The following is a 27057-nucleotide window of genomic DNA, read 5'->3' as shown; positions in this document are numbered from 1 at the left end:
CAGCCACCGAGGATATGGCGTGGAGTCATGTGAACCGTGGTAGAACAGTATCACGGGGGTTTTGTCGCTTCCAGACGGAGGGTGGGTACCGATAGTTTTCTGATGTTTGTTATAACGAAGAATGTATAGCGCGGGGGTCTATTACGGAACCGGCAACGCTAATAACGCTTCGCTAATGCACATTAGGTCCGATATAATGGCAACACGTGAGCTTAGCTCTGGCTACCGGCCCTGCAACTTTATAAAATTTAACTTTGACGCGGTCCCACAAACTTTTCATACGATAAATATCATACAGTTTAAAAACGTGCCTTCTCGATGTAACAATACGTCGTTTTTTATTTATTTATTATTTTTTTTTCTCTTTCAAACGGTTCGAAACTGACGAATGAACAAACAACAAATAGACAAATGCATCGATGAATAATCTACCCCCGCATCCTCTACCGCCCTGTTACCGTCATGATACATTTATCTAATTATCCTTTAACAGTAATAATAATTACGTGGGCGTACTTCGGGATCGGGGATTAGCCCGGATGGAGGGGTGACTTTTGGCTTTTTGTGTCGTTCGAGAGTCAGGGTGGATTATTACCCGAGTCAGATCAAAGCGTTTTTTCCTCCCTCTCCGGCTCCGTTGCTCCCGTTTCTTTTTCTCTCTCCTACTCCTCCCGTTTTATCGGCAATTATCGGACTAGCCGGCACATACCGTATAATTGGTCCGCGCTTTATCCGAGTGTATTTCATAAACTCGGTGGAAACAAAAAAAAAAAAACCTTCATTTGTTTTCTATTTCCTCTTTTCCATTTTTTTTTTTCTCCCCCTCCCTTCCCCCGCCCGCTCTTCGGTTTCGTCTCCACCCCCTTGCGTCGGTACGTAAATATTTTCCGTGCAATTTTCCCCCACTCCGAAGGGGGTATATTAAATTTACCGACTGCCGAACATCGAGGGAAACAAACGCCGCAAACTACGACGCCGAAGAGACACGGATGAGCTTTGATCTCGACGGATCATATATTGATGATTCGCAAGCTGTAGGAAACGCGGAAAACGGTAAACAACGAATATGTATATTTTCACCTCGTACAATTTTCTCGAGAAGAGAAAAAAGGAAGAGAAGAAGAAAAAAAAAAACAAAAAACAACAACGCTACAATTCTCTCCGTTGCAGCATCATTTTTCGGAAGAAGAATTTCACCCCTTTCGGTAACCCCCTCGCGGAAGTTCTGAATATTTATCGCGGTAGGGGAGAGGGTTAAGTTCGCGGAGTTGGCGAGACGCGCGGTGAGAGAGAGAGAGAGAGAGAGAGAGAGAGTTGAAGCGGGGTTGGATTTCGCGGAGAATACGATGGCCGCGCGACTCCTTCCGCCCCGCTGCCCCGCCGCTTTGATGGTTTTCCTGATTAAATTTCACCGCACTTCGGGTGGCTTAATAACACAATATACAAGCTCGCCGCCGCCCCGCGGCAACGGTCCCGCCACACTGCCTAGCGCGCGTAATTAGATACTCGGAATGCGACCGACGGGTGTCAAAACATCTCGGCTCTCTACGAAACCACCCCTCCCCCGCGTCGCGACGCCCGGCGTCGCGTTGCGTCGCTTCTGTCTCAACGCCCTTGAGGAGTGCTCCTTGAAAAAAAAAAAAAAAAGAGAGAAGAGGAGAAAATTTTTCACTCAAAGACCGCCTCCTTCGTACCGACGATTCGCCCGACTTCCGATTAGGATCTCGGAGCCGTCTCATATCCCGCGTACCGATCGATCAAATTTTAGCGATATCGAAAGAATTTCGTTTATCGGCGGTTCGACGAATTGACTAGATTTTGGTTTCCGTTTTGGACAAAAAAAAAAAAATCATCCAAATTTTCGGAAAGCTTTTTTCTTCCAAGTCAGCTCTGTGTATAATCTCGAGTTGCGAACGTAGTGCGTAGCGATTTTGATCGCGGTGGTGTTGCATTTTTTGACGACACGACGCGTCGTCGTATATGGATGTATATGGAAGGATTTGCTTTAGTTTAATTAAATGTAGAACGGGGTGGATGTTTTCCGGTGTTAGTTGTACACAACGTTCCGTATACGCGTGCACACAGTACACGTATTTCACATAACACATAAACCGTACGTGGTACACACGCACGCACACACACGCATCCGTATAGATCGGTTGTTACGTACGTGTTGGGTAAACATGACGTCGGATGGTCTCCGGTTTAATTTGATCCGCCGCGATGTATGGGGGGATGTTAAGTAGTCGGTAGTAGTAGTAGATAGTAAATTTGAATATAATGTATGTAAGCGAAGTGTTGAAAGCCCCGTTAATCATCTTATCACAACTGTATAACACATATAGTTTATTGCGATAACATTCTCGTCACACCACCCTGCATCGTGTGACGTACTTATAGGTATGTAGTGTACGTATCTACCTCTACAATATACGTATGACACACTGGAGTGGCCCCAGAATAAAAACGACGATTTTTTGTCTTGCACCCCTACGAAAATATTCATCAGCTCGACGTGTTTTAAGATACCCCTAGCAAATATCACCTCGGAGAATAATTTTTTTTAGGGATTGCTAAAGAAAGGACGCGCGAAAAAACTTCGAGTACAGCTACCTGCTTCACTTGGAGAGTCGAAAAAATTTCAGACGACTTTAAGAAATGAAAGTATCGATTCGAAATTTTCGGAATCTCTATCGCTTTCAACCTAGAATATGATGGAACGATGAAAAAAAAAAAGATTCGAGAAAAACAAAAAAAAATCAATTTTTGACGATTTTGGAAATTTTTTCAAATCTTGAGCTACCCGTGACAAAAAAACTTTTTTTTTCCACCTGATCTTTGGAAACATGTTAAACTCTCTCATTTCAATAGGAGACTCAAAAAAAAAAAAAAAAAATGTTCGCTTTTTTGGGCGATTTAGAAGAATTTCACGACGAACGTTGCAACGTAAGAGAACAAGGTTAAAGAACGAAATGAAAGGAAGGAAGGAAGGAAGGAAGGAAGTAAGAATTGGTGAGATCGGTCGCGTTATAGGTAAAAGTCGATGGGCACGCGACCTACCGAAAAGGTGTATCGTCGAACAATAAAGAATCGACTTGGTTTCGTGACAAATAAACTCTACAGAGTATAATGTATAGTATACAGTTAACGTCGCGTTTCAACTTCTCCGCCGTACGCAAGAAAATGTATTAGCGGCGCGCCGGCGTTCCGAAATAAGGGGATGATGAGGTAGGTATATCCTGCGAACGGGGCTGATGGCTCAATTTCACCGGGCCGATTCCGACTCGCCGCTTATTTCGACTCCCATAATTCGCTCCGGATATTTACCGCATTATTCATACCGAGAATATCGCTCCGCCAAATCAGTCGTTATAATTACACGGTCCTGACCGAACGAACTAACGATAATAAAGGAAATAATCAACCTCCTACACGTGCGATGCAGAACCGCGTCGTTGCTACGCTCCCGAAAAAAAAAAAAAAAAAAAAAAAAATACACCAATTACCGATTTTCCTTGGACAACTTTCTTTTCGTGTAATTATTCCGCTGTGCGAGTTACGCACATCCGAGAAAAACTAACGTCGGTAATAATACCAGCCGAGCTAAGTGGTAAAAAGGAGAAGCGAGACATGAACGGGTAAAAATAGTTGGATAAGAAAAATGCACGTGAAAATGGAGAAAAAGTGAAGCTGGAAAAAAAAAATGAAATAAAATAAAGAAAGTAAAAAGATAAAACAGTGAAAATAAAATGGACGAAGGGATACGTTGCCGGTGCAAAGTGCAGGCGCATCAAGAAGTAGAAGGAAGTATATATATATATAAATATATATGTATATGTATATATACTCACGGTTACACTTTATACATCGCGGTAGGGAAGGGAATGCCGCGGAAATAAGTGAAAAATGCAAACAGAGAAAGAAAGAAAAAAAAAAAACCGAGTAAACAGAATAAGAAAAATAGCAAAGAGGAAACCGAAACCGTTATTACCCGTCCTTACCGGGAAGCCGAATGTGCAACGTTCACCGTACGTGTATATATACCTATACAGACGTAGGTACGTACGTACCGCTGGGTAACCTGTCAGAAAGGATATCGCTGCGTAATTGGACAGTTCGTTCGCCTAACGTTGCCCGGGTTTTCCGCAAGGTACGCGAATTTTCAGTTTACGTACACGTAGAAAAGCGTTGGCGGATGATGTTATATATATCGGTATGGTCTGGTGCACTAACATTTTATCCATACATACGTAACGGGCGCTTTACACAGAAGAGTCCTACCGTACGCGTTCGGTTAAGCTCGATCCCGCGGCCAACGGTATCGCCCAGCATAAATGTGGTGCGCTAAAGTCGACGAGTGCATCCGGTGCATATATTCGTACCTTTCGAACCCCCGTAGTCGTTTCCCCCGTGGGGAATGTTACGTTACGGTGTGTGCGACTTCTGTACAACGGCGGGCTGAAGAGCACCGCGAACGAAAGACCGGAGATTATACGAGCGGTACGTTCCGCGGAGGGATAACGTACGTTCGGACAACGAAGCGCTCTAATGAAAATAAAAAGCGACAAACGAAATCGACGAGAACAACAAAAGACAAACAATGAAGAACCGATGAAATCGAACGTTAATTTTTTTCTTTTTTTTCTCTTTACTCCAATCGCACGAATTCATCTACGCCGGATATAGGCTATCTCGCTGTAGGACCCGTACGATCATCCCCTCGCGATATCCTCGTATCATTCTGACGTTCCGTTGATCGCGGGGGAGGGGTTAATTGGTGTTCACGCGATGTGTACACCCAACCGACGTGTAATCGCTGATCGTTGTAGAGCGAAAAATGAAGAACTTCAAATCGATCCATCAAAACCATACGATGCGCACATTGATCAGATATTAGCGAGGCAACGAGATAGTCCGATGTGTATCGCGGACGTCGATATATTATTACGCTGTATGCAGCAGCGTGCAGCAGAGACATTGAGTCGCGTCGGAGGTTGCGAGGATATACGTAACGTGTAACGCGAGGAGAAAAGAAACCGCGTCGAATGAAAGTGGTGATGGTGAAGGAGGCGAGTGGAGTCTTTTTTTTCTCCGGACCCTAGGGACCCCGTTATCGACGATCACCCTATAAAACAGGTACCGAGTGCCCGGAGGCGACATCGGCAAACGAGAGGGCTAATTAAGTAAAAACAGTGTTTATCCACCCCGTTGCCGCGGTGTGCCGGTGAAGGACGTTTCCCCACCCCGTACACATTGACGTGCGCCAACGTGATGAACGAAAATGAAAACGCACGAATTACAAGAATTGAAATATCGGTCCGACGTCGTAATCGATATACAGGGCCGACGTGAAGATGATTGTTATTTTCACTCGTCTGAAATTTCGTTCGAACGTTCATTTCATCCGCGGGGCGAGAAGAAAAAAACTTTTGAACGACCGCAACGAGGGAGGAAGGGAGGGGGGTCGTCCGCAACCCCCGACGAATCGTTACCGTTGCTAATTATTCTTTCGACCGATAGAAAAGCTCTCGTTGCGGTGGTCCCGCGCGGAATTACGGTTTTTCGAAATGGGAGTGAATTTTTGCCGTTTTTCGAATTCCATATCTTTTTAGTCAATTTTTTTTTTTTTTCTTTACTTTGAACTCAACCGTAACGGTTAACTGTACGGGTATAACGTTGTTGCAGATGAAATTCCGTTCGCAAGACAGGCGTGTAGGGATTAAAAGCTTACTTTCAAATTTTGCGTCAATCAAACCGCTGGGGTGGGATAATCCCTGGCAATATCTCCTCCTTCCCTCCGTTAACCCTGGGTCGGGATTTTCGAGGTGTTTTGCCGGAGTTTCTGCAGCAACAGCGCCGGCAACATCAGCCGGCGTATATAAGGGTGAAAATAAATATCAAGTCGGCTTACACAGTCATTTAATAACATTTAATAACAACCGCGCTACCGCCACCACCACCACCACCACCGTCACCACACCACTTACCTACCTATGGGCAATACAGACGGACGGACGTAACAAACTCCACTCCGTTTCTTTTCCCCCGACAAAACAGACGAGAACCCATCAACCACGTAGACGATAATCATTTGTACAAGACAAGGAGAGAGATATAGACGGAAAAGGAGGAAATACAAGGCAGACAAAGAGGACGCGTCCGACACACTAATTAAAAATATACATTATACGATTTCAAATTTTAACACAAAAAATTACGAATCCGGACGTATTCGAGGAAGATGAAGGGGGGGGTAAAGATAAAGCCAACCCCCGTCACCTCACGATCGGTGATAAACGTTTACGTGTCCGTTGTTCTCCTTTTATTTTATTTATTTTTCCTCAACACCCCGCAGTTGAGTTGGTTTCTCGTGCGGGTGAACGTGTTGCGCATACGAGTCCCACCCGGCTTCGGCTATTGTCGTACCGAATCCACGCGCGAAGTACGGATTGTGTGAAGGGGTAATAAAAATAAAACGTCTCTACTACGTGCCGCTGCTGTTTCGGTTCATTTTTAACTAACTGGCATTCTAAATCAAGCCGAGCGGGGTTCTACGACGTCGATCGCTGCCGCGGTGGCGGGCGAGACGCCCGTAGTAGTAATCCATGGAAAAACGTTATACGCGAATGAATAAGGAATAAAATGGGAGTAGAAAAATGGCGAACGTAGTGGAGAGAGAGAGAGAGAGAAAATCACCGAAGGGGCGAAAAGGGACTCGCGATCGACGCTCTCGCGTTTTATACCTTCTTGTATCGATTATATGGTATTCTGCTAAGTGATAAACTGTTAGTGATAAGGATATTTACTGGGTTGCCTTCTACGTTTTATGGTGGTGGCACAGTTACACCCACCGGCCGTTCCGTCCCCCTACCCCTTCGCCCCCCCCCCTCCTCCCCCTTACTTTGCTGCAGAAATCCCGGGGGGTCTTGAAAAACAGCGAAACCGGTCTTTAGCCCCGTAGTCTAACGTTAGTTACAAGCCTTCCCTTTTTTCTCTCTTTCTTTTAAGAGAAGAAAAAAAAAAACAAAAAAAAAAAAATGTACGAGCCTCAAATAAGAGAAGAGGTGTATAAAGGCTACCCTTTGGTGAAATAAAGAGTATATAAGCTCGAGGAGAAATATATGGACAGAGATAAAGCACGGGACTATACGTGTAAGAGCGTGTTCACGCGTTTACCGTGCAGCGTTACGTTACTTTTCTTTTTCCTTCAATTTTCCTTTTTCCTTTTTTTTTTGTTGTTTTTCGAAACTTGCTCAATCGCAACGATCGCTATATAGTGTAAGCCTCTCGCGTAACTCGACTCGATGAGTGAGAGGGGAAAAAATGAGGAGGGAAAAAAAAAATTAACAGTCGACGACGACGGCGACGATGAGGACGACGACGAATAGAATAACTACCCTCTCCGAAGACTCTTCAGATAGATTTTGAAATCGGATGAAGACGAAGATCAAGATACGATTCGAGCACTCGACGGTGCAGGTGCAGGTTGTATCGGTACAGAGAAACGAACGTTTATCGATTATACTCGTACGGTAACGACGAAGTCGTTGGTTTCGATTTACTGTTAAAAAATATTTTGAAAGATGGTCAGTGACTTTTGTGTGCCTCGATGGCAGAAATGAAGAAAATCGAATCTCGACGGATGCTGGTGAACCACAAAATCCGCTCATACGGCTGTACACAATCGGCGGATTTTCATATCGTATTTGTCTTTTTTTTTTCTTTGTCCTCTTACTTTTTTTTTTTTTTATCGGAATAAAAAGACTTCAATTTCGACGTGTGTACGGGAAATGGTATTCTTCACCCTGGCGTGTACGGAGGCACGAAAAAAGGAACGGAGAATAAAATCCGCCATCTGGACCGTTTTGCTCCAGATAACTCGCCGGGTATTCAGGATATCTCGGATTTGCAAAATTCTTCTTCTCCTCCGCATTCCGAACGGCGGCTCGCACGCGGACGATTCAGTCGACTAGATTCAAAAAACCAAGGGAGAAAATGATCGCCACGTACCTTTTAACGCTCCGCTAAAAGCTTGATTCATAGCCAGAAATCACGAAGAAATTAAGAGAACGAGCTTAAAAGAGGAAAAAAAAAAATAAGAAAATGAAAAAAAAAAATAAAAAATACGTGGGGATCGATTTGCCATAAATTACTCGGGTCATCGTTCGATCGACGATGGGAATCGCTAAGCGTCGCGCCGTTTGACGTGACCGTTTGCGATACAAAAGCGTACAGTTTAATCCGCAGATATTGTCGCGACGTTTCTTAACAAATTTTTCTTCTCACTTTTATTATTCGGAGCCTCATCCCCGTCGACTTTCGCCGTGTAGTAAGGTGGAAACGCACGACGGGGTCAGACGGGTGAAAGATGGATGGAAGCACTTACCGGCTGACTAGACCCTCCTCCCTTCCACCTTCTTCCTCTATTACCTTTTCTCCCTTATCCGCGAATGTAGCTGAACCGGTAGCTGAGGGATTTTTTTCTTTTCCTTGTTTTTTCTTTTTCTTTTTTTTTTTTTTTTTTTCTATCAGTGTTACTAGGTCCGTTCCGGTTTCACCCTCGATGGATATATATATATATATATCTCGAAGGTTGTAAGTACCCGCGTATAAAGACTTTATATTCACGACTCAGTTCTCTCGTTGAAAGATATCGGGGTAGTCGAGTAACCTTTTTTCTCCCTTTACATTATCTCGGTGTATTTTCATCCCTCGAACGTCGGACCCCACGTTTCAGTGGACGTAACCGGCAATTCAGACTTCGAATCCTATCAATGAAATACTAGTAGAATACAGAAAATGGAATCGGAAATTTTGGAGGGGAAAAAATAAATTGGGGGCGGGGGGGCAAAAATCGGGATGACGGTGATTTTGAGGAAATCGTCGTACTTCCGCCGATCGTGTAACTTCACCGTATCACCCGTGCATTAGCTTCAATATAACCGTGTAAATTATGAATAGTTAATTCGAGATGAAAAAGAAAGATTTGAATAAAAATTTCATACGAATCTTTTGAATGCGATAGTACACAGACCTTTCGCGTGGCTGTTTTTTCATTATTTTTTTTTTTTTTGGTTTCGTACTTTCTCGACAGAGTGTGTACGTACTGTGAACTAGAAAAAAAAGTAGGTAAATACACGATATCAAAGGAATGCTTGCGAATATATTTAATTAATTTTTCAGTCACGCTTTTCATTCAGTTTTCTTCTCATTCTATTTTCAAACGCATTACCTTCATACGTTTCATCATTTTTTTCTTTTTAGACCAAAGAGTAATTAGATTTCCTCGCTACTTTTTTTTTTTCTCTCTGCACAGCTTCGGCGCACTATACATCGCAGCACAAACTGTTCCCGCTCACTCGCGTATGTGCAAATACCCGACGTAGGTCCAATAAATTTTCATCCAATTTTTCACTTCCATCTTTTTTTTTTTTTTTTTTTCTTTTTTCTTCTTCCACCACTCCCCGCCTTTCTTTTTATCCCGTGAAAAATTCATCGAACGTTTCTTTCTCAAACTAAACAACGTATTACGTACCACATATTATGTACGTACGCATACGTGTATACATAACGAGTGTCAGCTGAGGTAATGTATAATAAATCAATATATACCATAAAAGTAACTTCGTCGCCGCGGGATGTAACAAACTTTTTCCCCATTTTTTAATTAACACTTTTTTTTTGTTATCATATTTTAACTGGAAAGAGAAATGAAAAAACCACACTTTCCTTCTCTCTCTCTCTCTCTTTCCATCATATTTTTTTTTTTTTTTTTGTTCAGCTTTCTCTCGTTTGTTTTATCCCACTTTACTCCGCTTTGTTTCGTTATTAGGTTTTTATTCCGTGGCAGTATTCGCTATACATACGGGCTTATGAACCGGGCGACAGGGGATGTTGTTACCCCCATTACGCCTCTCAACTTTTTCCCCACACGGTGTACATCCGTTGTTGTATGTACGGTACGTCCGCGCTACGACGGGACACGGTCAATGGGATGCGAGAATAACTTTTTCAAAAAATAAAACAACGAGGAGAAACTAACAATGGAAATGACGATACGACAAAATCGATCGGGGCATAATTGTTATATTATAGAGGGTGGGAAGAATTTTTCTTCACCTTCGTACCAACAGATCCGACTGGAACTAGCGCGTGCGACGTATCGTCGAATCGTGGGAAGAATTAAAAATGAAGAAAAAAGGACAAAAAAAAAAAACAAATTCAACGAAAAAAAAATAGTAGGTACACGAGAGGAAAAATATGAAACCTTGATTCGGAAAATATCTACATGGGACACAAACGGAATAACAAAGGGTTGATTACGCGTATGTTATTTTTTTCCCCGGATGATTTGCATCGCGAATTTATCAGCGAAATATTCGAACGACAACATCGTGCAAACTTCGCGTGGCCGGTAATAACACAGATGTGGTGGCAAAAAGTGGACTCGATTGACGGTAAATAAAACGACGGTGGTCATTAAACGATGCGCGTTAAATAGAAAATTGATACGAAAAACCGCGGCAGCCGTAACGATTGAAAATTTCTCCGCGGTTCGTCGGACTACTATCATCGTCCAACGGAAATCAACTCGCCCCGCTCGTTTTTTGAGGGATATGAAAATTTGGAAAAATTTTCAGCAAAAAATTTCCAACAATTTTCTCGTCTCCCGAATCTGTTTCCAGAGTTGCTAGTTTTTCACAGTGAATTAGTTTCGAAAAAGCCTATTTCACCACCTCATCGGATCCGCCCGTCTACACTTCCACAGTGGAGCGTTTATCCATATTGGAAAAGGATCGATGGCAATATCGGGATTATTTTAAGAGGTTACCAAACATACAGTGAAAGTGTGTGTATATATTCGAGATGTATTTTACCGGGGACTAGGTGCATTTCCAAAAATATGGGTACACATGTATTAAATTTAACGCGGGGGTTATTCGATATGCGTGGGACGAGAGTTTTGGCTGACGCCGACGTAGCGGTGGCGCGCGGGGGTGCGGAGTGAGGGTAGAGGAGTGGATTTTGTCGGCGGAGGAGTGAGAAGGGGGTTTGAAAAAGGGCGGAGGTTCGAGAGCGGTGATACCTACCCTCGGGCGCGTGCCCGTAACCACTCACCTATATTTTTGAGTGCCTAAACTCCCGGCAGCGTTGACGGTGCCCGTACACCTCGCGTACGTGTATACCTATATAAACGGGGCTAGGGGGTTGGAATTTCGCGCGATATCCCGAAATCGAGTGACGCGTGCCCTATCATATTCCCACGTGTAAAAAAGTGAAAAAAAAAAACCACGCGAGGGATGCCGTTGGCTGTTACTATACAATAGGTAGATTAGGCGGGTAGCGTTATTTATATAGAATTTGACGAGCGACCGTCAACCGATCCACCGATTTATACGACCCGCACCTTCGTTATATCCTCGTCGTCGTCATCGTCGCGTTGATAGCGAAAAAAAATTTTTCATCCTCGAAAGCTCTAGTTTCGTATCCGTCGTGTCACCGAATTTGGAAAAAAAAAAAAAAAAAAAAAGGAAATGTTTTCTCGTTGCTGCAGGAAACAGGTTTACAGCGCAATTGATCGTTTCGAGTATTTCGGAGTCCCGCGTTCCTCGGGATCGTTTGACTGGAGTTGGAATTTATCCCGGAAGAGCCATGGGAGGAATCGGCGGGGAACACGGCGGAAGTTCAGGTACGGCGAAAATAAGGGTTGAATTTTGTTGCGACGTGAAGGCGCGTCCTCGCAACGTCAGGCGTCGCCGGTATCGCGTATACGAGGTGTACACGTGGCAAAAATAGACGGGGATCCGGTATCGCTCAAAGCTGGAATTTCGAGGAACAGAAGGCTCCCTTGTAACCGGATATCGCGTGATTAATAACCGGAGTACAGCCAGCTACAATTAGACCGGTGCGGGACGTTGATAACGCTGTATGTAGTTTTGTCTTTGTTATGATATCAATTTTTCGCCCCGTGCGTAACGCGCGATATGCAAATCATATACATATATACATATAAATATACATGCGTATGTATAGATAACGTCGGCCGTTCGCGTTGCAGTTGGTACGACGTATACAATTAAAACGATTCTTTTCGTCGGGATTCGATTCGACGTAACGACAACGCGACGACGATATGACGGCGATTCGCCGCGACACTTTTGTCCAGACTTTCAAAACCTTCTAGGGCAACGATTTCGATGCGTACGTCGGAACTTTGAGCGATCCCCGTGGCCCGCCGCGGTCGTCGGTTTGCGCCCGTTGAACCGAGTGATCACCGTGAAGCGCCAGCGGAGTTTCCTGCCTCATCGGATATATTGGACGCAGCAATGCCATGTCGCAGGTGAATGGGGGTTCGAATGAAGGTAGCAGGGGGGAAATCGCGTCACTCAACGGCTGAGCATTAATGACTTTAATCATCTCCCGGTATACACCCGGCTGCCGTTGCTTCTGCCGCCGCAATGACGGATTCGTCCCATAGAAATCACTGTACATGCGGTCGGTGTAACGTCCTGGTTTATGTATATGTATGTTGTTCGGAGGTGTAACGAGCACAGACTCTCCGAATGACGTGACGTCGTCAAACAGATATATATATATAGCGTTCGGTAATAATCACGTGGGTATAATAGAGCTATTACCTTATAATTCATGTACACCGGAGAGCGAGTTTAACCCGCGGACTCGGATCACTCGTCATTACCGATCTCGAGAAAATTGATTCATCGACGCGAATCGACGAAAATCCCCCACCCCACCCCACCCCCCCCCCCCCCCAGCCGTGCGATGTACGAATCTCGCCAATTCTTAAGATACGAGACAAAAATAAGGTGTTTCTCAATTTTTGTAAAATTATTATTTCATCTTCCCGCAAACGAAACCACCCAAAAAAAGGACAATAATTGTAATAATGCTGGAACCGACTTGAATTTTTTTTCCAGGTGTTCGCCGGACGAGAAGAATCCGAAGAGAGAGGGTGAGGGCGAAGAATTTTCACCTGTACACTCGGTGACGTGATCGAATCGAAGGTGTGAATGAGAGATAGCGAAACATGAACGGCATATAATCGCATCTCTTGTTACGTCAACGAGATTGGAATTGGGTTAGTCCAGGCCGTGAATTCCCGGGCTGCGGGTCGAAAGGGGATTCGTATCGCGCCGCAGATACGCGCGAACTACGGTGTCACGAGGATGACGCGTATTATTCCGCGATACGAAATCCGTGGGCCGACGAAGCGCCAGCCGCCGTCCAGTTCACGTTTATATTTGTAACAACGAAGTAATTGAGAGACGAGGACCGATTGAAACCCGAGTTCAAGGACAGTTCGAGTTTCGACGATTCGGAGCTACGGAGCTCCGCAAAGACAATGAGGAAGAAAAATGCGGAGATAATTGCGGAGTGAAGAAAAATTGAAAAAAAATATCCTCAATTTAGTCTCGGAATTTCAGCTTCGAAAAATCATAATTAACCAAGATCGATGGAGAGTTGAGAAGTTATTTCAGTACGTACCGGAGGATCTTGCGTTGAATTTTTATTTCCAATCCCTAGAAATTATCTGCAAGAGTTTCTTCGTGCGGCCGGCGTAATAAACTGAATTCAAAGAAACCGAGGAACGGAGAAATTTCGCCCCCATTCCACCCCATCCACCACCGCCCTCCTCGGCAGCGGCGAGGTCTTCCGTAGCTCTGCGCCTACGCTAATTAATTAAGGGATGCCCGAGAGACGGCCACGTATAGATGTCGTGAAAAATATTTCTAAAACTTGTCCGATATTCGCGAGTAGATTTCGCGTAACGGTCGGACCACCGAACACGTTTCTCCTCTTGCGACCTGTTACGTGTAGGTGTACCAAAAAAAATATCAAACTGCAATAGGTGATAATGCACTCTAGTTAATGACTTTACGACATTCGGACACGAGAAAAAAAAAACCTAAAACAAGAACGGGTACGAGACGAACGTTCGCTCGCTATTTGTTTAGAAAATTTTCTAAAGCTTTGTCATTTTTCAAAATTACATTACTCGTAACGTTTCGGTTGAATGTATATATTCAACCGGGGAGTCGGTGAGTAAGTAAAAATAAAAATGAAAACGATGAACTTATATTCCAGCAAAGTGGTAAAGTTGTACACATTCGTGGTGTGAATAGTGTCGAGAGACGAAAGTCAAAAGAATAAGAGAAAAACGTATTAAAAGAAAGAAAAAAAAAAAAATAGATGAGCGCCAGGTGTCCAAATGGAGTAACGAGGTAAAAAATAAGAAAAGCTGCTGCTGCTGCTGCTGCTGCTGCTGCTGCTGCTATAGGAGTAGAAGTAAAAAAATATGCGTTATAAATAGACAAAGAGCAGGAAGAACAAATGAATGTAAAAAAAAAAAAAAAAAAAAAAAAACAACAAAGAGAAAAAGGGATTAAAAACGGGAGAAAAATTATAAAAATAAAAATAGCGCCAAATAAAATGAAACAAAACGAGAATTTATAAAAATGCGACAGTGTAGGTGGTGTGTGCATAAAAATTCCCCGCGGGAAGAACACAACGAGAGTGCCTACGGGAAAAAAATAGAGAAAGAGAATCGAGAGATAAAGTAGCAGTGTGGAAAGAAAGAGAAAAAGAGAGAGAAGGATGACGCGAAGAGGGAAACACTAGAGAAATTCTTAAAACACTTGTTAGCTTCATAATTTCACGGTTGACCTAGATATAAAGCGTGCTCCTCCTCCTACTCCTCTTCGTCTCTGTTGTTCTTTTTCTAACGTACAGCTGGCTAACTTGAGAGATGGAAAGAACGAGCCCGTACAGCTTCCTCCTCCGCGGACGCAGCAGCGTGACAGACACCAAAAGAAGATACAGCTCGTACAACAGCGACGACCATACCCCGTCCGTCTCTATCTCGTGCATTTGTACAAGTACACCGAGATACACGTACCCTATGTACATGTAGAGAACGACTTACTCCGCGCGGCCGGCGCGGCACGAGCTTTTCTGGCTGTGTACGGTCTAGCGTTTTAATTAGGCGCGACTGAAGCTCTTCCACTAGGGAATCAAGTTCTTCCTGGCCCGAAACGTGAGGAGAAGCAACTTTTTTTCTCTTCTCCTTTTGGCCTCTTCTTTTTGTTTTCGTTTTCGTTTTTTTTTTTTCTTTTTTTTTTTTTACACCGCCATTGTCTCGATCTCGCATTTTACTTCCGCATAGACAGACGAAAATTCTGCGGACTCGAAGTTACCGCAGGGAAAATTTTCCGAATTTTTTTTTTTCTTCTTTCCATCGGCCACGAAACGACAAAGGTTGAAACGACGTTAGAGCGACGGTGGATCGCGACCGTAGAAACAACGAACGCGTTGCTTTCGACTTTATTTAATTTCTTAGCGATTCGATTCCGATTGGAACGATCGTTTCGCGAAGGAGACGCTCCTCGCTCACGAGGACTCCGTTTTCTCCTATTTCCTCCGACCCCGTTTTGTCAGGGGGGTTTCCATTGATTTTCACTTCGATCATCTTTTCTCTAGATTCAAAGATAAAATCTCTCTCTCTCTCTCTCTCTCTCTGTCGTTATTTCCCATCGAATGTATGTATACGTCGGTTGAATTGTACAGGGATTTTATTTCACGTAACCCGGTCTTTTTACCACACGACGCTCTTCGTTCCACGTAACTTCTTCTTCCCTCCGATAACGACGCTAAAATAAATCGTCAATTTCCATTCGCTAATTCCCTTATACGGTCCACGACATCCGGCTGCAGTTTCTTCTCGAGGTAGGTAGGTACATAGGTACACAATGAATTTCCGAAGACATCGAATCACCTTACCGAGAAACTTCGGATCGGGGTGAAAATGATGCGAGGAAATTCGTCGTCGTTTCACGCGGTACGTAACACCTCAGACCAGCGCCGGTACACACTGCATTTGTACCAAAGTACCTACTCAAGTCGTAAAAAGAATATACCTTTCGAGTATTATATGTTAGGTATAGTAAAACCTTCGTGGGTATATATATATATATAGGTATATGTGCCGCATACTAGCCACAGCAGTTACCCCGTAAAATCAGATCGACGTTTCTATTGTGTCTATAAAAATATTCCCTGCATCTAGAACGATCTATCGAAGTGGAACGAGTTGACACAAGTCCGGGAGTGTCGGTGACGATTCCGTTCGGAAAAGAGAGCTTGGGAATTCAACGATTTCACGGTGTTCCTACACCTCGCCCACCGACGATTCTCTACGCTGTTGTTCTTATATTCGCTCGACGAATTCACGGTTTTCCACGTTATTCTTCGGGGTCAATTATTTATCAGACGAGAGAAGACGAAGGTTAAATTTAGCACCATTGACATTTTCGTCTCACGAGGGAGCGGACCGATGCGGATTTCGGCAATTTCCCTATTACACCCTCCAGAAGCGGCGCGACGTTCGTAATGAAAGTGGCACCCGCGTCAAAAAAAAAAAAAAAAGGCAGAGAAAAAAAAAAAAACGGCACAATTTAGAGAAATCTCAAGTGACATTTCAATTTACGAAATGTATATATACACCCGTTATGCGTACCTGCATTCGTCTACGTTCTTACGCTAATGATAATCACGAACGGAGAAGAAAGTGACCATTAAATATACAATGAAAAGTAACGGTTTTTTCGTTCTCCAATTCTTCGCCATTCGCCCTTCCCTCGACCCTCCCCATTCGACGAAATCTCGAGTACAACGAAGCTAAGGTGACTTTAACTGAGCGGAGAAATCGGTCCGTCATTCAAATTTTCCCAACTAATTTCTCTTATTATTTTTCCCGTTCAGAATAAAATTGCTCGCAATCGAAATGAACATTTCTTCGTTCGTCTCATTTTCATTTTTTTCAGAGCCTTCGATATGAACGAAACGTACCCTTACGTACTTAGGTGGGGTATGAGGTACATGAGAAGAAAAGGTAGCGTGAAGGTAGCGAAGGATCCAGGACCTCGTTGGGCCCATATTTCGAAGACTCCGTCTGAACGTAGGAAAGGAGAGATAGTTGAAATGAACACGAAAATAATGTCCGATGAGAGAAAAGTGATTATCGTGGGAAAGAGGAAAAAAAGCAGTCGGAATAAGAATCTTGTTTGAGTGGAGAATGTTGCGTCCGAGAATGAGGAAGAGATGAGAGTAAGTATGGTCCGAAAAAAAGTATGAAAAAAAAACAAAAAAAAAACGCGGAGTTAAATTGAGTCGAGTTTAAGTTAAAAGCTAAACCGGAAGGAGGTGGGCGTCGATATTCGATAAGGATTTCTTAACCGGCAACGGATGAAGGGGTTATCGAAAGTCACGATCTCCGAAATGTAGCACATACACATTATATATATACGTAATACATATAAATAAATATATATATATATATATATATATGAATATGAGTATCCACATCTGCGGTATTACATAATACACACATCAATTCCAAGTGAGGCTAAAATGAAAGGGTATCCAAAAGTCCCCCCATTTCGCAGTCGAATATATACGCCGGCTATCTGTACGCCGTGTGAAATGAGTTAGTCAAAAGTATAGATGCGGATTGACTCGAATCGATCATTCAATTCAATTCGAAGGTGTACCTTGGTATGAACTGGAACATGGTGAATGGATGAATGGATGGATGGATGGATGGATGGAGTCGAAAGACCGCAGAACGTCCCCTCGGCAGGCGGCCTCTCACGCTTGGTGACACGTGTCACGCAACTGTCAGTCAATCCCCACGTCACCGCTACCGTATTAGTGAATACCAACGTGTAATACGTATAATTATGGTACGTGGATGGAGAAAAAAATTTCAGCGAAATAAGATAAGTGAGAGCAAAAGAGAAAGAAAAAAAAAACAAATCAAATAATCAGTAACCCCCGATCCGTACATCCATCATGAAGAAAAGTTCGAAAATTGAATGAGAATATCAACCGAACGGACGCCGGGGATATAATTATAAATGAACGCAAACGCGAAACGACGAAATTAACGGACCCCCCTTCACCCCGCCGAAAATACACTCCGTTAAATTTGGGTCCTGGGTAATTAAACAATTGAATAAGATTTCAATTTTAATGACCGACTTCGGGGTGATGGTTGAAGTTTCTTGCCCTAGAACAATGTGGGTCTATACATATACCTAACTACGCGTGTACAAGTATTTACCGAAAATTAAATTAGGTAATCGTAATTGATTTATGTATGTGTTACGTATGTACACGATTATTCATTATACACACGTATGAATATTACACAATATACGAAGAAAAGCACACGGCTGACTCGAATTTCTACGCAGCTTGTTTGTACTGCAGGTGGTTGTCGTATTGTGTGATTAAACAGTGGCAGCTGAACGTCTGGGTATAGGGTTACGAAGCGGCGAATGATTATCGAGGCCCGGGTTTGACTACCCTTAATATTTCAACGAGAGTAAGTGTACGAACTATGCGAGAAACGCGCGAGATTTGGTAATAGGCTGGTTTCAACGATCGCGATAACGGCGGACGACGAACCGATGTGCAGTATAACGAAACGCAGAAATATTCGGGGGAGAAGTAATAAGAGAAGAAAGGAATTCCTTTTTTACTCTTTTAAAGTGTATCGCGTGCGAGTTCAGCGGTGGCATATTACTATACATTATCCCTGTTACACGTGCATGTGTATTATCGATGAAATTTACGTAAGATTCGCATAAAATGGCATAGGTTGACTCAAGATAGTTACAACGCGATAATGTACGATATATTTGGACCATGACTCGCGGTTACGGCAAATGTTTGATAAAATGTTAATCGTCGAACGGGACTATACTGCATTGATGAAAAATTGATGGTAGCGTTACGAAATGTTGGGCTGAATATCGAAAGCCAAATGATGGATGTTGGACACCAGTGAAGGAAACGATAGAACTTACACCGATTGATGTAGCAATAATCGTTAAAGTTCGAAAAATTTTTGAACTCGAGGTATTCCGAAAGACTTGGTTACCCGAAACATCCAGAATTACATTTGGAACAAAACAGGTGAGAAGAATGATACGATAGAATATGAATAAGGTTTGCCGATTGTCGACTACTGTCGGCACGTAAAGTTTAGAGCCCCCGGTTTGGAAACTTATATCTACGAAGTTAAAAATAAAAGAGCAGAAATTGCGAAAATATTCAAAAGATTGAAGTATCCTACGTCTTCGAATTCCGAGAATCAAACAAACCTACAGTTACGAGAGGTAGGAAAATTCTGATAATCATTTGCGGTTTCATCAAAGAAATTCGCTACATTGTAGCGACGCGCGGTGCGACTGATGTTAGAACGCTGCGACATTGTAGCGGCTGGGTCGCCCGCTCGACGCCTATAATACCATAAAACGCTAACGACGATTACCGAAAATTCGGCGATACGAGCACTTTTCTATTCATGGCATTGGAAAGTGTATATTTTTCTGCAAATTTTGAGCTCTCGTAAATTCGTTTTGCTCGAACCGTACCGGAGATCGCATCTTCGTACTCCGGTGCACCCAGGCGTCACGTTTTTCAAAATTTTTGAAATTTTCCAACGAGATCCTTTTGAGAAATCTAGAAGGCAGATCTCTACATTTTTTTTGAATTTTTCGAAAGCTTCACGAACGGGTGGTGGCGCTCCAAAGTCGACCTACTTCGCTCGACTCTGAAAAAACCACGTTTTTCGACCTTTCGGTGGTCACAGCTGTCGTTATGTTTCTTTTTCGATATTTCAAAACGATCCTTTCGACGCAGGATACTCCAAGCTTTCGAACGTTTTTTGAATTTCCACTCTATCTTGTTTTTCTTCGTGATTATGAACCTCTAAACCGAAGTGCTCTCAACTTTTGGTGTCGGCAGTAGGTAGTAACGACTTTCCCCGATGGGGATCTCGTCTGCCATACCTGAAATCCTTCTCTGCCTTTATTCTACCTGTGGTAACATTTCTGGCAGCAGGTATATCGTGACTGCACCCCTAGGGGAAAGGTCGAAATCCCGTTTCTGAATCGGTAAGTCAACTCGCAGGATGCTGAAATCCTTGTTTCGCTCGATGGTCGGAAAATTAGGGGTTGAATCAACCCTTGAATCGTTTACCGACCAGCTCAGGGGAATGGAATCGGTCGGTAATACAGGAGGGATGAAAACCAGGGTGAGAAAATGCAGAGTACGGTTGGTGTAGTAGGTTGTTCTCGCGAGGGGTATACTTTTTACTTCAGATATGTTAACATTTCCGAAACATTCTGAATTTTGAAAAAACTTATTAGTGCTCAAAAAGTGAACGATTCATACTTTTCAATTATCTTTTTCTGTCTTTGCATCTTCAGTGCAATTCTGATTGCTAGTGAATCATATTCATTTGGCAGTAGATACCTAAGCGATTTGTCATTATCTTGTGTTACCTGCAATTCTGGCAAGGATAAAAACAAATCAATCGAAAATGTAGAATACGTACCAATCGTCCTTCGAAATCAAACCAAATCCTCTCGCTTCCTGTAACAGAAAAACAAATTGGACATCAGCCGAGGGTAGAAATCTATGGAAATCGATTCAAGAATATACTCTCCAAGGTCTACACTTTATTCATTTTTGCGAGTGATTCGAAAAACGAATCATTGCTAATGTTAGGTAATGCTGGAAAATCAATGTGACTCGCAACGGGAATGACTATCAATTTCATTACACGCTGTTCGATGGGAATCCAGTAATCTAGAGAATCCAGACAAAGATTAGAACTATTCATCGATGTTAATGCGATTCCACATCAACTGTGAAGACGATTGATCATTCTGTACTCGTATCCGACAGTAAATATTCAATACATGAACGTGATCAAATGGCAAAATCAATGTACACATTCATCGACATTTGACGAGAACAAACATTGATTGTGGCTTTTTCACAATTGGTTAACAGGATTATTGTTCATAGGCAGGTGGTTTTTCACCCTATGTCAAGTTTTGAAACAGTCGGGACTTCATTTTTGACTGACAATGTTGAGATTATTCGAGAATAGTGAACAGTTGGTCGAATATTAAGCGAAGGAGGAGGGATATGGTGAAATTATTGTATGTAAAAGGAGAGAGAGGAGGTGACGAAATCCTAACAAGTTTCGTTTTACGATTTTCATCCTCGTGGTCGAAAAGATCAACAAGCAAAGATTACATAACAGTAAAAGGATTTCGGAGGACGATTGGATGGAATGAAAAATACAGCATCAGCGATCAGAATAAAATGATCGGAGAAGAGAAGGGTGAGATGGTTCGAAAATGATGGGAAACCTATAACAAACGACGAGCAACCGTGAAATGTTGCCATAGCAACACGTGATGGCCAATCAAATTGATAAAAATCCAAAACAAATGAAGGTCGATCGGCAGTGTTATTTTTCGCGAGTTATTAGGATTTGAATTTGCAGAGCGGCGATATGAACAAGCGTTGAAACGAGACGGATACTCCAGACGGTATGGTATGGGTGTAAGCACAGGGACAGACAGAATCACTCACCACTTTGACAATTCGATAAACTCTCTGAGGTTATAATATTTGATAAATCGAAGAACCCACGCGAATCACATGAACACAAACAACCCGGACATCGTCACAATGCAATGTACTGTCGATCTAAATTACGTAAAAATGTATAAAAATTATGAAAGTCTAGTGAACAACTCCAGTGACAACGAATTCAACATGACAACCTCGCAAGCAAGTACACTAGGCGGCCATGTTGTGTGTTTTAGTGTCCAAGTCGGTTCATGAAGTATTCTGTTATGCCGTGAATCCGGGTCCGAAAAGCGACCCCGTACGGTTGGAACGTACAACGCCGGATACTCCGTCGCCAGACCAGCACCAGGTTCACTCCAGGGTGGCTCACTTTAGACGATACCGACAGCTGGGAGGCGGCAGACTCATCGAACGGTGCCTTGGAAGTCCAGAAACATCCGTGTCCGATCGACAGTATGGTACAACATCGACACCACGGTGGATTGGGAAGGTGGAAATGAAGGACCAGGCATTTCTCTCCAAGCACTATCCGTTCGAATGCACGAGGTTTCATCGATCCGACTATCTGCAGCTGATGGAATAAGGAGATATTCATTTTAACGACTGTACACAACTGTCGGACGAACCAGAGAACACTATAAAAGCCTAGCAATCTGTTGTATCTCAATTATTCCGAACCTTTCACACAATTGACATCGACAAACCATCCTATTCTGGTGATTCGTAACACTATCCCAACCCACGCCTCCCATGGAATCATTTTCATCGAAGTAAGGTCTGGCTTGGAACAAAATCAATGAAGTAATCCCACCAAACAGTAACACCCGGCGGCTACTGTTCGGGAATTGTCGCATCATAATGCAGTTTCCAATTTCCTAATCAGAAGTTCGTGGAAACGTAGAGAGTTGTTGAATCGTTGAATATGGAGTATGATATTTGAAATTTTATGCATACCCTTCATCACCAGTCCGTTCGCTACTTTGACTTTGTAGCTTCGGTGAACGCCACGACTGTTTTAATATAAGGATATATCCTCACCCCCTCGTGCCCCGCGGGACTTTTCCAAGCTGCCAATATTCACGGAAAACGTTACAACTTTCCAACTTCGACGGGCTGGAAAAGGGAAAAGGAAAGATGAACGAAGGAGTAACGTTGAAAAAGGAACGGAGCAAAAGAGAGATGAGACGAATCGAGGAGTGGTAAGCGGAAGCTGCGGGGTATTTGGAATGGGGAAAGTGTGCCTAGCCGAGGATGACATCCTCTTTGAACCTTCGTCACGTCGGCCAACTCGCAAACGAGCCCCGTGTGACACATATACGTTACGTACGTGGCAACGTACACCTTACACGTTCGCGTGGCTCGGTTGTGTTGGTCCGGACCAGCTGTTGTCCTTGTAGGCCTTGCACAACGAAGTGAGAAGGAGAATTCGCGGGGAGGATCAGCCGACGGATTTGTGCTATAGATAAAGAGAATGTGATAACAGGTACCGCGTTCGAAATCGATAAGAGATCGGAGCGGGGAACTGGAGAGTGCTCTTTGATCATCCGGAAACATCTAATCGTACACGTGTAATACCTTTCGTCGCCGATCAAGCAAATTCTGCCAATTTCCAATCCCCTTTGACCTCGATAATTGACGTCCGGGCGACCGGAATCACGACGAGCGAATCAAAGTCGCAACAAACCGATCCGCGCGACACGTAACCGTCGAAGGCTGCGACGACGATACAATCAGAATGGAACCGAACACGCGTGTCATTGGACACTAGCGATAAACACGAGTACCTACTTTTTCCAAGTTGTTGGAAAAATTAGAGTTCTCATGCCCCTATTACTGTGTCCCGACGATACGAGAGGCGACGTGCATATATCGGAAAAGATTATTCCACAGTTCGTATATCATGCATATCGTATATAAATACCTTATGTATAATATATGCATACCGGTGGTTGAATGTAAATACGCGCGGATCGCCAACTAATGAGTTCGGTCGTTACGACATGTCAGTCACAGATGCCATCGATCGGAAGAAGAACTTTTCAATGTATATCGAGTACACATATAGTCATAGCTCATACGTACGTGGATTCATGTATATTACACACCTATCCATATACCTATCCAAACTATGTACCGTACAGAAATCTCCGTGCGATGCTCCTTCCCCTACAACGGGTGCGCGACGCAATTTAACTTCATGCGAACGACGAGCGGCTGTACTACGTGTATATCCTGGCGTATACATATAATACATACTAAAAATATATGTGTTATTTACTTGTTCCACACTTGTACGAGTATTCAACTGAAGCACACGACACACCCGTACGTCCGCGTATTAATTTTCAATACGGACGGCACTCCGCGTAAAGAAGAGTACAATCTAGGCATCCGATGAAATACGTACCTACCGTTGAAAGAATGGAAAAAAAAAAAAATTTAGATAATCCAACATGCAAAATGAATGAAAAGCGGAAAGAGAAGCGAAAAGAAAAGAAAAAAATATGGTCAGAGGATATGGAAGAGCGAAAAATGAGCCGTCGGACGTCAAGAGTATTGTTCCACATATTTTTCATCGCATAAATAATGCAATTTTCACAACGGTGCGCCGCACCGTCCGCATTGCATCCCGAACGTAGAGCGTTGAAAGGCAGAAACGGGGAATCAAAATGCAAGCGCGTTGTTCCTCATTGTGCCAGGGCTCGTGTAGCGGTACGTCGGTTTTCAACCCTTGCAGAATTCAATGCCCTATATGTAAGCCGGCTTCATCTACAGGCTCCATGGGTTCCGCACCCGACGCGTCTGTCTCTCTATGTCCGCTTGTTCGTTCGTCGGTCATTCCGACGTCGGTTGGGGTATACCGCTGCAGTTCGCACGCGTCACGTGCTTTGAATAAAATATATCTCAATCGCTCCGTGCTTTCGTTTGAATAAAAAAAAATAAAAAAGACACAACAATAATAACGCGAAACACGAAACCTACGAGGATGGATACAACTACCCCCGTACGCATTTTCATACTTGACCACTGTACGTTGCAAAAAAAAAAAATAAAAAAATGGAAGAAAAAAATGTCTCGATTCTTCGATTTCAACCTTTTTCCGTTTCATTCCATTCTTCACCTCCCTTTTTTCAGCGCTTCTGCTTCGGCTCGAGGTTCGAAATTGTCAAAACCGTTGAATAATACCCACTCGACTCGTTTGATATTCCTTTCGCTTTTTTTTCGCGAGGATGCGATAAGTCCTTTTTCCTCTCCTTTTTTTCCTCTCTTTTTTTTTTTTTTTATCCCATTTTCTAAATTGTTTTTCGGCGAATACTTTGAACGGGAATGAGATCGAGTTTGGAAAGCCAGCGGTATTTCCCTCTTCTATGTGATTATCACTTGAGCGCGTAACAGTCGAAATCTTATATAGAAAACTCCTTCGACTTTGAAATTCAAATTGCTTTCCGGCAGCAGCTCAAACGCCGCGAGTATTCACCTCAAAAAGAATCCTATACATTTCACACCTACTTCTCACAGCCAATGAATTCCTTCGCATCTATATACGTGGGTATAATATCCACCACCGTTGATTTCATGAAGAAAATTCAGACTCCAATTTTTCATCTCCTTTTCTTCTTTTTCTTCTTATTCCTACCACGTGATAGGTATACCGCGTCGTGTGACGATCTTTGAAATATCTCGTCGAAGAACGTTCTTTCATAACTTGTTTTCGTTTTTTGATTTCTTTTTTTTTTTTCTAAGATCGTCGAAATAGAAAAGCGAGGAACAATATGAATTCAATGTGCGATATTTCCGTGATTTGAATGGAACAAAAATAACGGGAATCGCTTTGAACGTGAAACGAAGTACTCGAGACACATCGGGGCTCGAGACATTCTCACGTTAGAAGTGAGCGAGTGCGATAGACCACGAATGCCCTTTATACAAAATTCCGCGTTCCCTCGTTTCCCTTATACAGTTTCAACTGTACTTTTTCACCCTCGGAAAGAAGCCAACATCCGTCCGACCGGTAGCGCCGCTGGAATTCATTTTCACGAACTAAAACTAGGGTGGAAAACACCTGTAGCATCGTTCGATTTCCATACAACATGGCGTCGACGCAACTAGCCCCGGAACGGAGGGGGTGAAAATAATGCACACGGGGCAGACCGTAGTCGAACTGTACCGTCGGCAGGTGAAGTTTACAACACTTCAGTTTAGAAGTTCATTATCACGAAGAAAAACAAGATAGAGTGGAAATTCAAGAGACGTTCGAAAGCTTGGAGTATCCTGCGTCGAAAGGATCATTTTGAAATATCGAAAAAGAAACATAACGACAGCTGTGACCGCCGAAAGGTCGAAAAACGTGGTTTTTTCAGAGTCGAGCGAAGTATAGGTCGACTTTGGAGCGTCACCACCCGTTCGTGAAGCTTTCGAAAAATTCAAAAAAATGTAGAGATATGCCTTCTAGATTTCTCAAAAGGATCCCGTTGGAAAATTTTGAAAATTTTGAAAAACGTGACGCCTGGGTGCACCGGAGTACGAAGATGCGATCTCCGGTACGGTTCGAGCAAAACGAATTTACGAGAGCTCAAAATTTGCAGAAAAATATACACTTTCAAATGCCATGAATAGAAAAGTGCTCGTATCGCCGAATGTTCGGTAATCGTCGTTAGCGTTTTATGGTATTACAGGCGTCGAGCGGGCGACCCAGCCGCTACAATGTTGCAGCGTTCTCACATCAGTCGCACCGCGCGTCGCTACAATGTAGCGAATTTCTTTGATGAAACCGCAAATGATTATCAGAATTTTCCGACCTTTCTCAACTGTCGGTGTGTTTGTTTCTCGGAATTCGAAAATGAGTCATCAGGCGCAGGATACTCCAAGCTTTTGAACCTTTTTTTGAATTTCTGCTATTTTATTTTCAACTTCGCAGAAGCTTTCAAACTGATGGCTCCAAACATCACGCATCGACAATAATCGCACGACGTCCAATTAAAATTCCATTCGTTCGTACTTGACGAGAGGATTTTCGCTGGTTCAAAAAAATCCAACGATTCCAAAAATTTTCGTACCTATCGGCAGAAGCCGTTTGATTCGTAAATTTTCAGAATCGTTTCCCCGGTGTTGGAATTTCGCGCGTACGAATCGAAATATGATCAGATAAACGCGATATCACAGAGAGGTTTACACTCCCTTCGCGTCTCTCCTCACCTACATTTTTATCTCGTCTATCATTTGCGGCAATTTACATGGGCTGGTGAAACATCGCGTTGCAGAGCGGCGTTGATTCAGTTACAGTCGCAGAGATGCCTACATCTCAAACACGTAATTTGCTTCGCCAGAGGAACCGCAGGTTGGGTAGAAAGGGGTAGTAGCTGCCGGTGTAGAAACTAACGTTGTGTAGTTTAATCAGTTTTCCATTGTAGTTGGTATGGTTTGGCGGTGCTGCGTTCACGTCAGCAACAAAATTACCGCGCGATGAAAGTCGCGTAATTATGAACGTTCCACCTACGTATCGCAGACGCTTGCTCGCGCTCACAAAACCCTCACACACGTATCCAGCGACGACGGACCAAAGTACATACGTCTGTCCGTATT

At 43.2% G+C, this 27057-nt stretch overlaps 1 protein-coding gene across 6 annotated transcripts in view; it reads right to left on the bottom strand.

Annotated features, from left to right (window-relative positions):
• Positions 1-27057, bottom strand: part of LOC105686941 (tyrosine-protein phosphatase Lar) — a 332804-nt gene that overhangs the window by 219914 nt on the left and 85833 nt on the right. For 2 of the 6 annotated variants that reach the window (XM_020852863.2, XM_048658461.1), the window contains exons 1-2: positions 21475-21961; positions 20423-20460 (exon numbers count right to left, since the gene is read on the bottom strand). The gene's annotated coding sequence lies outside the window, so the exon portion shown is untranslated. Of the gene's footprint in view, positions 1-20422; positions 20461-21474; positions 21962-27057 lie in introns of those variants that run through there. The other 4 variants (XM_020852869.2, XM_020852867.2, XM_020852870.2 and 1 more) reach the window with 3 other exon arrangements.

Source organism: Athalia rosae, chromosome 7 (assembly GCF_917208135.1).
Source record: "Athalia rosae chromosome 7, iyAthRosa1.1, whole genome shotgun sequence".
Classification (NCBI taxonomy): domain Eukaryota; kingdom Metazoa; phylum Arthropoda; class Insecta; order Hymenoptera; family Athaliidae; genus Athalia; species Athalia rosae.
The sequence above is the reverse complement of the archived record's forward strand: the minus strand, read 5'-3'. Positions and strand labels throughout refer to the sequence as shown.